We start from the raw sequence: 14,973 nt of genomic DNA on the forward strand, positions 1-14,973 counted from the left end.
AGGTTGAGGCCAGTCAAGTATGGCTTTCAATTTGGTGGGATCCATCTGCAGACCGGTGCCAGAAATAATATATCCCAGGAAAGGAATTTGTTTCTGCTCGAAGGTGCATTTCTCTAATTTGCAAAATAGATGTTTTTTCCGGATATGAGAGAGAACCTCCAGTACATGACTGCGATGAGATACTAGATCTTGAGAAAAGATGAGGAATTCGTCCAAGTAGATGACTACGGATTGATACAAGAGATCTTGAAAGAGCTCATTCATAAAGCCCTGAAAGGGCATGACCAGGTACTCAAAGTGGCCATCTCGGGTGTTGAACGCTGTTTTCCATTCATCCCCCTCCTTAATGCGTATGAGGTTATATGCTTCTCTGAGATCAAGTTTAGAGAAGATGGTGGCACCCTTAATACGGTCAAACAATTCAGAAATCAATGACAGAGGATACTGATTTTTAATGGTAATAGCATTCAGGCCTCTGTAATCTATGCAATGGCGGAGGCCCCCATCTTTCTTTTTTATGAAGAAGAAGCCAGCCCTAGCTGGGGAGGCAGACTTGCGAATGAAACCCCTTTTTAGATTTTCTTGGACGTACTCCTCCATAGCCTTAGACTCCGGAATGGAAAAGGGGTAAACACGGCCCCTGGGAATAGGTTTACCAGGTATAAGGTCAATGCCACAATCCCAGATTCTGTGAGGAGGGAGTCTTGTGGCCTCTTGTTGACAGAAAACATCAGAGAAGGTTTGGTATGGTTCAGGCAAAAAAGTCACTGGAAATTTTTGGGAACATCTGGGAATATCTGGAGGGACCACTTTCTGAAGACAGTGAGAGAAGCAGAACTGTCCCCAGGACAATATGTGACCTGATTTCCAGTCTAGGGAGGGAGAATGGAGACAAAGTCATGGAAATCCTAGGATGACTGGGTTGGTAGATTTCTGAATTACTAGAAAGGAGATCTTTTCCTGATGCAGCGCTCCGATCTGGAGAAGGAGGGGAGTAGTGCATACCAGGATGGACCCCTCAGAAATTCTTCCCCCATCAATGGTCAGCAGTGAGATGGGTTGTCCCAAGGCTTGTGTGGGAATAGAGAATTGTTTAACTACTGCGGCAGAGATGACATTTCCCGCGGCTCCTGAATCAAGAAGTGCAGACTGCGGGGAATTTTCTGTCCTAACTGAAGGGAAATGGAGATAGTCAGGCAACCATTACTACAAGGAACTGACTGAGACTGAGAGAAGAGGCCCAATGATACAGCTCCCGAACTCATTAGGCCCTGTCGTTTCCCGGACGTTTGGGACAAGAGCTCAGAAGATGGCCACTCTCTCCACAATACAGACACAACTCGTTTCGAAATCTCCTCTCCCTTTCTTCGGCCGACAGGCGGATCCTCCCCAGTTGCATAGGTTCTTCGGGAGGAAGAACAGGGGTTTGGAAGTTGGGGGCCAAGCCAATCATACTGCGCCGAGATGGTTCTCTCTCGGAATTACGCTCCTTAAAACGCAAATCAACCTTGACACAGTGGGAGAGGATATCGTCCAGAGACGTAGGGAGTTCCTGAGATACCAGCTCGTCTTTGATCCGATCTGAAAGGCCCTGCCAGAACATTAGAGCCTCTAGAGCCTACTAGAGCCTCGTCGTTCCAGCGAAGTTCAGAGGCCATTGTTCTGAAGTGGACCGCATATTGTCCCACAGACTGGTTTCCTTGGCGAAGACGTAGTAAGCCAGTGGCGGCATTAGATACCCTTCCTGGCTCATCGAATATCTTCTTGAAAGTGGACAAAAAGGTGTTAAAGTTATATAGAATGGGATCATTCCTCTCCCATAAAGGGGAAGCCCATACTAAGGCTTGACCGGACAACAGTGAAATCACATAGGCCACTTTCGCTTTTTCAGAAGGGAAGTTCCCTGGCATCAGCTCAAATTGTATGGAGCATTGATTTAAAAATCCTCTGCAATATTTGGGGTCCCCATTGAACATAGGTGGGTTAGGTATCTGTAACTACGAGGAAGAAGCTGCCGCTACGGGCGGGGGTTCTGGGGCTGCAACTGCTGGCGCAGGTGGTCCGCTAGCCACTAGGGTGTTCTGGCCACTAGGGTGTTCCAACCGGGTAGATAAACTATTGAGGAATTTTAAAAGTTGGTCTTGGTTAGCCTCTTGCTTATCCATCCTTCCCACTAAATGCTCCAACAGATCTTTTGCTGCTGAATCCATGGTCAGAGCAAACTGTAACAGATACTGGATTACTACTACTAATCTTGATTAGCGCTGGCTTACCTGAGGTGCGGAGTCTAACGATCTCCCAGGTGTTCACCAAGAACCGCCGCAAGGCGGGCTGGGCTTAGCTGCCAGGAGTCGCAGGTCGCGGTCCTCAGGTTCGCCCCAAGATGTAGTGCAGCGGAGTGGAGCGGAAGATGCGGAGTGAGTCAAGCCAGGTCGGTACACAGGAATGGAGGCAGGCAGAATCAGGAGTCAACTCGGAGTCAATCAAGCCGGGGTCGATACATGGGTCACAAGAATAGAGGGATGGTCAGCAAGCCGGGTCGGTACACAGGGGTTGGAGAGCCAGGATCGTCTAACAGGCAGAGATCAGCACACAGGAAGACACAGGAGACTGGAAGACACAGCAATCCATGAAGCACAGGAGCCAGGAACAGGTAAGTGTTGCTCTGACACTCAGCGAGTGTCAGAGTGAGGTTTTTATACTGAAAGGGATTCAAAATCACCGCCTCTGGGTTGCGGTCATGTGACCGCCGAACACGGAAGTGCGGCATCCGGACGGAGCGGCGGGGAGCAGGTAAGTTCGTAACAACTAGATTCTATTGATTATAAGCATGTAACTGAAGTAGTCCTTCTCTTATATATCACCCTTCCTTGTCCAATCTAGAGGTTAATAAGAAACATGTTGCTCCTATGTCTTGCCTCACATCATATGGTTCTATCAGGATAATATATCACCAACTATCCACCATGTCTTCCTTAGATAAAAAACATAGTTAATCTGGAGATCTATGTCTATCTCCTATATATCCAGGTAGTGGATATAAGCGAGTTAAAAGCGTGTGCATTCAGCGTTTTATTATCACTTATTGTTTATTCACAAGCACTTTAAAATTTAAAGCAGCGCTGCCTTGTAAAGGGAAACTTGCCTTTACTAGGCAGCGCCGCTTTAAATTTTAGCTATCAACTCGCCGATTTCCGGCGACTTGAAGAAACCGGAGTATGATACATTTACCCCCTAGTCTCTTTTTCATACATATCCTGAATTTAGACTAAAAGTCCTGATTTGAGGGGACCGTCACATCATCCCCTGATTCAACATATTTGTGTCCTCACAGTAATTCAAGCATTATTATATTATTGACCTCACAATAATATAAGCAGCCTGATATCTACTGAAATTCCAAGCCCTTAAAACATACCTCCCAACATTCAACATTCAAAATTCCTGAATTGGGACATGGTCATGCCTCCTCCTACCTTATTATATTACAGGTGTGGCCAAGCTACAATGGATGTAGCCATGACCCTGGGAGAATGTCTAGTGCTTTTGAACTGCTAGGCTGCCCCAACCCCTCCCTTAAAAACACCCTTCAATAGAGGTGCCTCCTGAATGAGCATTGACATACAACTTCTAGCAAAATTCCAGGAATTTTTAATGTTGGGAGGTATGTTTTAAGGGCTTGACATTTCAGTAGATATCAGGCTTCTTGAAGTACTGTAGGTCAATAATTAGGAATAGAGTTTAAATTTTACTATAGGTTTTGAATGACTATTGTTTCATTGCACTTGTTTCTATTTTTTATCGGATCTAATAAAGCTTAGAATCAAATCAGTAAAGCAATCAACACCAGCAAAACCTTTGTTTCAAAGAGGGTCTAAACATTTATTTTGTTTTCCCTTTGCATTTATCTAATGGAAATATTAAGGAATGAATACTGTAAAAAAGAACATAATGGAACCATACTAAATGGTGTTCTTCACAAGCAGACTTACTAGCACTATCATATAAAGGAAAGGTCTTCAAACAAGGATATCAACTTAATTTAAGGACTACCATTATCATTATTAAGTTTGTTTTATCACTTACCAATAAACATTGTCCAATGCAATTATTGTGGTTCCAACGCACAAGGATATTTAATTGCAAAATATAGCAGGCTTCACAGCAAGCCCTTATGATGCATAAAAGATATTATAATGAACAGGAAAACGTATAAACCTGAATACATTACGAATGTTCCTACCCCTGGGCCCAGGTTCAGATACAGTCATGTTGTCTGTTGTCAGGAAGAGAGAACAATGGCCCAGGGAAGCTTGCTTATATGCAGCTTCAGTTTACAAAAAAAAAATTGATGATGTCACCATGTACACAGACAATACTTAGAGAGGTCTTCATTGGTCCAGGGTTAATGATGTTCCAGTGGTCTGCTGGTCATAGGTCAGTTCAAAGGATTCCTCTGATAAGGTGTGGCCAGCTCACTCCAACAGCTGAGCACATGTTGTGCCTAAGGGAACTGACCTAATCTAGTTTTTACCAACATATTTGCATTCTAAACACAATATCATTTTGAGCATTAATCCTCCTTAATCTTCATTAAATAGTGATCACAGGAAGCGATCACTTTGCCAATAGTAGTGGATTCCTATGTTAATGTGCAGATAAAAATGACACTAATCAAACAACAACAAATATATTGGCACAAGATTATGAATATGATAAGAAGGACCAACTGCACGGGATCTGCAAACCCGTAAGTAAAAGTATATATAAAAAGAACAAATTGCAGTACATCCTCAGATCATAAAATCACTGGCACTGTAATGTGATTATAAAAATAATTTATTAAAACAAATACATGATATTTAAATTATATTAAACACCATCTGTTGAGGATATTAACAACTATATAGATGCACCTATAATAATCCAGATATGAATTCCTCAAAGAGCAATGTAAATGGTGAAAACTACATCAGGCTCATTCCTTTAACCAGCCAGGTATTTTCATAAAGGAGCTCAAAAAGCACAAAGAGAGATCTCCGAGGAAGTTGCTTGTTGCAATGAAACGCGTAAGTTGTGACTCCGGGTTTAGTGCTATAAACTGATTTTATACGTTATCACAGGCTCTTTTAACCAGCTTTAACCAACTGCAAGAATCTGTCCAGGCTCCGTATTATGTACACAATTGATTTAGGAGATTCTCACTACACACGGTGGAACCCACAATATCGGAAAGGTGTGTGAAAGAGGAATTTTTACCAACTACGCTCCGGAACCCCCAAATAGGCAAATCATTTTGGGAGGAAGTTTTTTCATTAGCATCCTTTATCGTGGTGCATACGAGGTTGGAGAGGATCTATACCGGGTGATTCACCATACAATCCAGGTATCTGGTAAGGAATTTATCTATCTGTTCCAATAACCCGATGAACATTGTTATTTTTGATATATTTATACCTCTAACAAAATCTATACCTCCATAACCTACCTCCAACTGATTACCTATATGAATACTTTGCGGGACATTTATTAAATACCTCTCGGTATTACTATTGCCCCACATGACAATATTGGGTGTAGTTACCATCTAATCAAGGTATTTTGGATCATCATCTCCATTGTATTTGTACTAAAGAGACACTGTTCAACGAGTCCGGGGACTTTTTACCCGCACTTAATTATAGTGGTTTTCATACGGAGATTCAAAGGATCAAGAACTGATTTGTGCTTTTTGAGCTTCTTTATGAAAATACCTGGCTGGTTAAAGGAATGAGTCTGATGTAGTTTTCACCATTTACATTGCTCTTTGAGGAATTCATATCTGGATTATTATAGGTGCACCTATATTGTTGTTAATATCCTCAAGAGATGGTTTTTCATATCATTTAAATATCATGTATTTGTTTTAATAAATTATTTTTATAATCACATTACAGTGCCAGTGATTTTATGATCCGAGGACGTACTGCAATTTGTTCTTTTTAAAAATGACACTAAACATAATACATTTCCTATATCCTGAGCCTTAGATGCCTTTAATATTTTATCATTTATGTATAAATGATCTCTTATACATTTTACTAATAAATAATTGTGGTTTGAAACCTTAATAAATGTGTACTATTTACAAGTGTAAATGCGAATGTAAATGTGTGTGTTATTAATCTGTGCAATTCCGTCATAGCACGTGGCGTACTAATCGCGATCGCACGGTAAAACAGTATTAATTAATTTGGTTTACTTCATACAATTATTTGACTTTCACAGCTCACTGGTCCACCATCACAGGAGGCAGCTTTCAAGCCAGGTACCGCCTGTGTCCTCTTATTGCTATCATCATCTCAGGATGGCAATAGCAGACTTTCATGAAAAAATGCTTTATTATTTAAATATTTTTTTCTATAAATAAAATATAGGATTTTTTCTTCTTTCAATTTTCTTACACTTAATTATTTTTTTTGATGGAAAGGGGACCTGGTTTGGGATTCTTATTCCAATGCACATTGTACATACATTTTTAAGTTATAGTACTATAATAAGTACTAGTTAAGTTATAGGGGGGTTTCCAGCGCATGACTGTAAGTTAAAATGCAGTAGCTGAAGAAATAGAGGATGGACAAAAAGTACACAAATTAGTGTAATGGATGTGTGGATGAAGAGGAAAACAATTAGAGGAATGCTATCAAATTATAACTACAGTTCAGTGCTTTTTATTGTTCAAGGGTTAGTGGCATCAGAAGATTGATTGGAGAGCAGCAGAATAATACAACAGTTGACATTAAATGAGAGCAATTGCCATATTTAAAGGAATGTGAGTGGCTAAAGGAAGCCCAGTCTCTTTAGGTCACAGTCTGTTGCAACAATATATACACTGACCTCTGTGTTTTGATTTTGATTTTGGTTTTGGCAAAACTGCCCTCACGTGTTTTGGTTTTGGATCTGTATTTTTTTGAAAAATTGCTAAATTCACATAATTTGATTATATTTTTGTTCCTACATTATTATCAACCTCAATAACACTAATTTCCAGTCATTTCCAGTCAATTTTGACCACCTCACAGGTCACAATGTTATTTTCATACACTTTTCAGCCGAAGACTGCAGTGTGCAGGCTGGATACTAAGCTACAGAAAAAAAGGCACAAACACACGGCAGTTCATAGCACATATAGGTAACATTGCCACACATCAGTGGCAGAAAAGAAAAGTGGTGCAAGATGGAATTGTTCTTGGGCCCTCCCTCCTACCCATATGTTAAAAATGTTTAACAAACTCACACAGAAACAGGAGGGGTAGTAGGTACAGTTTAACAAACCAAACACTTCAGCGACAAAGAGTGCCACTTTTGTGGCTGAAATGCTTGGTTTTGTTTGGACCCCCACAAAATAAGCTATCAGTGGGCTTAAGACAGCTAAGCTAATGTTGCTGTCAATGAACTGTAAGACTTCACTAAGCGACAGAGCAATGGCACAAACACATGGCAGTTTATATAACATCTAGGAAACATTGTCACACAGCAGTGGCAGAAAAGAAAAGTGATGCAAGAAGGAATTGTCCTTGGGCCCTCCCACCTACCCTTATGTTGGCTATTTAAAAGAACACGTATAGTTTAACAAACCAAGCACTTCAGCGACAAGGAGTGCCACTTTTGTGGCTGAAGTGCTTGGTTTGTTTGGGCCCCCACAAAACAAGCTACCAGTACCTATGGCACAGAGCAATGGTACTGGAGATTGATAAGAACACTGCCACCCCTCCTGTTCCTGTGTGAGCAATGACGCTGAGCAAAGGCCCTGGAGACTGCCAAGAATGCTGGTACCCTTCCTATGTCTGTCTGAAAAATGACGCTGGATCTCTGTTGAGGGATGTACTTATGGTATAAAAACCTTGCGAGATCCAATTTCATTTCCAAGGATGCGGGAAAGTACTGAGCGGCTCGGCTCGGTACTCAGATTGGTGAAGTTCAGGGGGGCTTGGTTTTCAAAAAACCTCCCTGCACTGGGGCCCACAGTTCACTAGTTCTGCCTCTGGTAGTTGTGGAGATGGTGGAATGGACGAACAGCACAAACTATGGATGGTTGGATAAGTGGTGTCACAGCACAACTGTAGTATTTCTGCAACGGATACCTGAAACGCCCAATATAATGAACTTGCATCCCTAAGACCCCTCCCCTATTATATAAATATATTACAAATATAGTATTAATAAGAAAATAAACACAGCCACGCTATTGTATAATAAAGTTCAATTCAAAACAACACTCCACAAATGCCCTTATTAACCACTTTATTATACATTTTCTTTGCTTTTCATCTATCTTCTTATAATTCAATTGTTTTCTTTTTTATTTAAACTATTAAACAATGTAACTGCGTGCTACAAGCATCTGTAGAAAAATAACAGTGAACTGAAATGACACAGCAATCCTTTGGAGCTCAGTCTATCACAAGGGGCTTAAAAGAGTTCACTGTCATTCTGCAGTGGTTCCTATAACAAGCAGTTCCACTGGTTTATATTGTGGAACCAGGCCCGACGCTCCCATTAGGCAAGGTTAGGCAGTTGCCTAGGGTGCCGGGCTCTGGTGGGCGCCACTGAAGTAAAATGCAGATACTATTGTACTGTAATACTGTGCGGCGACCGCTGAGCATACCTTCCACAGCCACCGCACAGCTTCAGATAGATCTACAGGGAGTGGGGAGGGGCAAGGGGGCCATGGATCGCGACCGCCGCCCTCCCCTCCAACAACTGATGGGACGGACCGTATCTCCGACTCCTCTCCTCCACTCCCCCCTCCCCTCACTGACTGTCGGGCGTGACATCATCATCAAGGCCCGACAGTGTCAGTGAGGGACGGGACTCAGCAGCAGCAGCAGCGAAGAGCACCTTTAAGGTAAGGAAAGAGAGGGGAGGGGAACATTTAGACGGGGGTGGGGGGGGGGGGCGCATTGAGACCCAGGGGGTGGGGCAGTGTGCTGGGGGGAAGGGATTTTGAAATTGTGCCTAGGGCGCAGAGGACCCTAGCACTGGCCCTGTGTGGAACAATGTCTTTATTTGCAATAAAGTGGTATTTTTCAGGGGTGTTTTATTTCAATAAAATGTATCAGGTTTTTTTTTTACTTATTATATATTAGTATAATAGGCGACGGTCTTAGTGACTTGACTTGAATTTTTTAGATACGAACCATGAAAGTAACATACATAGTTGTGTTAACCTGCCATTCCAAAGCAGCTTTGTTAAAAAGTCTAGTGTGGGAGATATGCCTTGATTGCAATCCTCCATGGCTCCTTGCAGTTTCTTTGAATTAATGAAATATGTACAAGTGAATAAAATCATTTGAAAAAGTCAAGGACAATTAAAGCCAATGTGTTTGTTCTCACATATTATTGCCTTTAATTGTCCTTGGCTGCCTTTTTAAATTATTTTATTCACTTGTACACATTTCATTAATTCAAAGAAGCGCACTTGTTTCATTTTCACAAATTATAGTTTGTCTTTTGTTTTATTGAGAGTTGGACCACTTCCTCCAAGTGCTGCATGCGTTAATAAATGAAGACTCAGGGACCGACTGAGTAGACTTGTTGCTAAACTGGCTAGGGACTCACCTTAAGGAGATGCCATTGGCAGGTGAGCTTATCCTAATATAGCTATATTGTGCACACAATTCTCCTATTCATGTATATGCTAACACATAGTGATTTATTTATTGTCTGTTCTAGAACACCGTACAACATTTTCTTTTGACTCATATTTACCTAAACAGCCAGCTATGGTTAAGGACAAAATAACACAGACACCTGTGCATCCAGAGTCAAGATTCCCTGCCATGAGACAAGACTTCCCCTAAAATGGCATATCTGGCCTGCATATCTCAGGAGTCAATGATAGAGCCAGATTCAGAACAAGAGGATGCATGTTCCTATGTAAAGGACACCAGACCTTTCAACATGACTGTCATTCCCCAGAGGCTGCATGACATGTGTGAGACAAAAGTTTAATCAAAAACAACCACCTGGGGGTAAATGTATCAAGCTGTGAGTTTCCGGCGGGTTTGAAAAGTGGAGATGTTGCCTATAGCAACCAATCATATTCTAGCTATCATTTATTTAGTACATTCTACAAAATAGGAGTTCCAGTCAGTTATCATACCAAATTCCAGTCCAGTAATCTGTCAGGCACAGACTTCGACCTTTATACTCCTATACTGCTTGTGCTACTCTGAGGACTCTACATGAGCAGAGAGATCATCAAGGCTTCTAGGTTCTGTTTCAGTCCTGCTCCAGCTAGGCCCAAGAGTCCTGAATCGGATTGAGAAATACAGATGACCGTTACAGTCCCCCACCTCATAGTCTTTCTTTCCTTTTCTAGGGGCACGCCCCACCGCCTCTGTGCCTGCATTTCTATCCGACTCACTTCTACTTTTTCTATTTTACAATTGCTCTTTATCTGTTTTGCACGGCTTTTGAGTGTTTGGAGACACACTGCCTTTTTATGATCACTACAAGAAACTGCTGAACCCAGAATAAATAAATTTGTTACAAAAGTAAAAAAAAACCTCATAGTAGAGCAGAAGAATTTAGAAACAATCAAAGAGATAAAGTAATTTAGCATCCCCATTTCATTTCATTTCAGTCACACCAAGCTCATACTATTAATAAATCCAAAACATATATTTGCAGTTTTATTTGAATAGTAATTATCTTGCAAAGGACAATGACCACTTGCACCCAGTACAAAATGCTCTGCTCCCAAACTTCTCACTTAGTTTTTCACAACAGAGCATAGTGTACCAGGTAGAAGAGTCATGTTAGAGAGTCTGGCATCCTTTTCCTGTTGGAGGGTGTGGAGGACACTAATTTACTGTGTTGCTAGAGGTGCTGCTGTTATACCTGGACAGTTTCTCCTTGCCTGCAAGAGGTGAAGCCCTCATCATCTGATCTGGATCGTGATCAGCTGTGGCTGGCCTTTTTAAGACAGCCTTTTCCCACAGACTGGTGGCAGGTCATTTGTCTCTGCTGCTTGTCTTTCTCAGTTACTCCTGTGATCTGGTCCTAATTATCTGACTCCTGTATGTTTCAGGACTTGTTTTGCACCTTTGATTTTGACCCAGACCCCAGTTTCATTTGACTTTCCTTTCATATTCTCCCTGGTATTGTTGTGGATGTCTCAGCTTCTGACACTGGCTTGTCTGACCTTCCTCCTGTCTAATCCTGGTATCCTGCTTCATCTGCTAAACCTGGTAACGCTGGTATCCTGCTTCATCTGGTAATCCTGGTATGCTGCTTCATCTGCTAAACTTGATAATCCTAGTATTTTGCTTCATTGCTAAATCTGGTCACCCAGCTACCTTGTGCTGCAATTGACATTTTGTGTCTAGGGTTTTGCATTTATCCATTATACTTGCTATTCCAGCTATATTGAACCTGCTGCTTCTTTGAACTTGGCTTGCACATATCACTCACTGTTCATGTTCCATTGCTATTGCAGCCTTTTTGGACATTAGATTTGCTCAGTCCTCTGGGATTCCTTCAATGAAACTTGATTCTGCTGGAATGAGGTCCAGACGGCAAGATTTCTTATGAAACACCCCCACTGCAGTTATCGTTGGGAGCCCTTCACTCAGAAATCCTGTCTTTCTACCTCATCAATTGCCCATCTGTGCCATTTATACTAGGCCATCCCTGGCTCTATCTCCATAATCCTGTAGTAGATTGGGCTAAAGAGGAAATTTACGCAATGGAGCTCTTATTGTTCTCAGGCCTGTCTTACTTTGCCTCTTTGGGTGTTGCAGCCTTCTTCAGAACAGCTTCCTCCGCAGTACCATGAATTTTGGGATGTGTTCTCAAAGAAAACAGCTGACACCCTGCCTCCACATCATGACTTGGATTGTGCCACTGAGTTAATTCCCGGATCTAAGCTACCCAAATGGAGGTTGTATGCACTCTCCGGTCTGGAAACCAAGATCATGCAAGAGTATGTGGAGGAAAACCTGCAAAAAGGATATATTAGACCATCTAAGTCACTGGTGGGAGCCGGATGTTTCTTTGTATCAAAAAAAGACGGTGAGTTACATTCCTGTATCGATTTTTGGAGTCTTAATATAATCACAATTAAAAACACTTATCCTCTTCCCCTCATCTCACTGTTATTTGATCAATTGAGGTCTACAACCATCTTTACCAAGATTGATCTCCGCGGAGCATATAATCTTATGCGCATTAGAGAAGGGGATGAGTGGAAACACACTCTGGCCATTATTAATACCTGGTCATGCTATTTGGTCTTTGCAATGCACCCGCTGTATTCCAAGATCTCTTTAACGAAGTACTCCGTGATTTCCTTTGGCAATTTGTTGTTGTATACTTGGATGATATCTTGATCTATTTGCAGTCCTTGTCACAACATGGGCTCCATGTTAAACTGGTTCTCCGAAAACTTTGTGACCACCATCTCTTTGCCAAACTTGAGAAATGCGAATTTGAAGTACAGAAGGTATCCCTATTTGGGGTACATAATCTCCCCTACTGGATTCTATGTGGATCCAAGCAAAGTTCAAGCCATCCTGGAATGGGTAGAACCTAACAATCTCAAGGCCATACAGAGGTTCTTTGGCTTTGCAAATTATTATCAGAGATTTATTCAAGGTTTCTCAGATTTAGTAGGTCTTATTGTTGCTCTTACTCACAAGGGAATGGATTCCAGTAGTTGGACTTTTGAGGTGGTAACCTCTTTTGAATCTCTCAAAAGGGCATTCATCTCTGCTCCAGTCCTCAGACACCCTAATCAGGATTTACCCTTTGTATTTGAGGTTGATACTTTTAATGTAAGAGCCGGTGCTACTCTTTCTCAGAAGGACCCTCATACTCACTGTTTACATCCTTGTGCATTTTTCCCCGCAAATTTTCTGTCACAGAGACTAATTATGACGTAAGTACTTTTGCCCATCTGGCCTATTAGCTCTCTGTCAAGGTTCACTCACTGCTCGGCAATTTCGCACCTTGGCTTCAGAACTCTACTGGAACAACAAGGCCCTGGTAGCCACCATTTGGCAGGGGTTAAACGACTGCATCAAGGATGATCTGGTCTCCCGTGAACTCCCGTCTAAGCTTGACGACTTGGTCTCTCTGTGTGTTAAGGTAGACATCCACCACAGGGAACGTACTCAAGAATGAGAATGGACCCGGCGCTCCTTCCCTTGCCTGGCGCCTCATTTCCAAGCTCCAGCAATTCCTTCGGAGGAACCCATGCAAATTGGCCACTCTCACCTTTCCCAGGAGGAGTGTGACAGACGCATCAAGAATCGTCTTTGCCTTTATTGTGGGGACTTGGGTCACCTTCTCTCCTCATGCTCCAAGAGCCTGGAAAACGCCCCATCCTAGGTGATTACAGGGGAGTCATCCTTGGATCCAAGGCCGTCATTCCCTACTCCTTGAGAAATTCTGAATTTCTGATGCCTATTACGCTATTTCTCCGGATGGTCCCCAGCAATTGAAAGCTTTTGTGGATATGGATCTGCTGGGAACTTCATTTACGCTGAGTTGGCTTCCAAGCTTCGTCTCTCCATCCTTCCATTGCCACAGCCTCTGGCACTGACCGCAACTGATGGTAATCGTATCAGCAACAGTTCCATCGACCGTATTACCAGTCCCTTATGGCTGGCGGTAAGAGCGCTTCACTCTGAGTGGATAAGTTTCCTCATTCTTCCTCAGTCTGTCAATCCTGTTATTCTGGGCCTTCCCTGCCTTAAAACTCACAGTTCAATTGGTCTCGTGCCCATGTCATTTCTTGGGAGTCCACCTGCAAACAACATTGTTTGACAATTTTACTATGTAGTCTTAACAGTTTACACAAATTTTCACCTTTGGTCATATTTCCTATTTACATCTTTTAATATTTCACTGCTCTACATAGTAAAATAACATTATTGTTAATGCACATTAATAAACTTTGAATATGTTTTATATTAATAATATCCGGAGAGAGCCCCAATTCAAACACATTGGTTCTCTGTTACATTGAATTTCTGGCAATTTGTGTGGGTGCACCACCTCTAGGACTAGTGGCTTCCCAATAATAGGAATCTAATAATTATAGTGGTGCTATAGCATTACCCTAGAGAAGGATATTCCTGGTGCGATATAGATGTGTTTTGTTAATTCAACATTGTTTGACTGCTGTACATCTTCCTAAAGCTTTGATCTCCTGTCTAGCCTCTACTCCACTGCCTGCTCTTCCTTGGGTCTATGCCGAGTTTGTAGATGTATTGAGAAAAGCTGCAGCCGAGTCCTGCCTCATCATCGACCCTGGGATTGCCCCATTGACCTCGTACCCAACAAGTGCATCCCTAGGGGCAGATTTTTTTCCCAATCTCTCCCTGAGACAGAAGCCATGTCTGAATACGTCTCTGAGAATCTTGTATGTGGTTTTATAAGCAAGTCTTCTTCACCGGCGGGTGCAGGGTTCTTTTTTTATCAAAAAGAAAGACGGTATGTTTAGACACTGTATTGACTACCGGAAGCTGAATGCCATTACGGTGACAAAACGTTACCCGTTACCCCTCATATCAGAACTCTTTCATCCGATCTGTGGAGCACAGATTTTCACCAAACTGGGTTTTACAGGGGCCTATAACCATATCCGCATTCGCCAAGTAGACGAGTGGAAAACCGCCTTTAATTTGAGAGACGGCACTATGAGTACTTAGTGATGCCCTTTGGGCTTTGTAATGCCCCTGAGGTTTTTCAAGAATTCATCACCGAAATCTTCAGAGATCTTTTGTATCAATCAATACACGGTGGTGTAGTGGTTAGCACTTCTGCCTTATAGCACTGGGGTCATGAGTTTAATTCCCATGGCCTTATCTGTGAGGAGTTTGTATGTTCTCCCAGTGTTAGCGTGGGTTTCCTCCAGGTGCTCCGGTTTCTTCCCACACTCCAAAAACATACTGGTAGGTTAATTGGCTGCTAACAAATTGACCC

Source organism: Mixophyes fleayi, chromosome 9, assembly GCF_038048845.1.
Source record: "Mixophyes fleayi isolate aMixFle1 chromosome 9, aMixFle1.hap1, whole genome shotgun sequence".
In the NCBI taxonomy this organism is placed as follows: Eukaryota; Metazoa; Chordata; class Amphibia; order Anura; family Limnodynastidae; genus Mixophyes; species Mixophyes fleayi.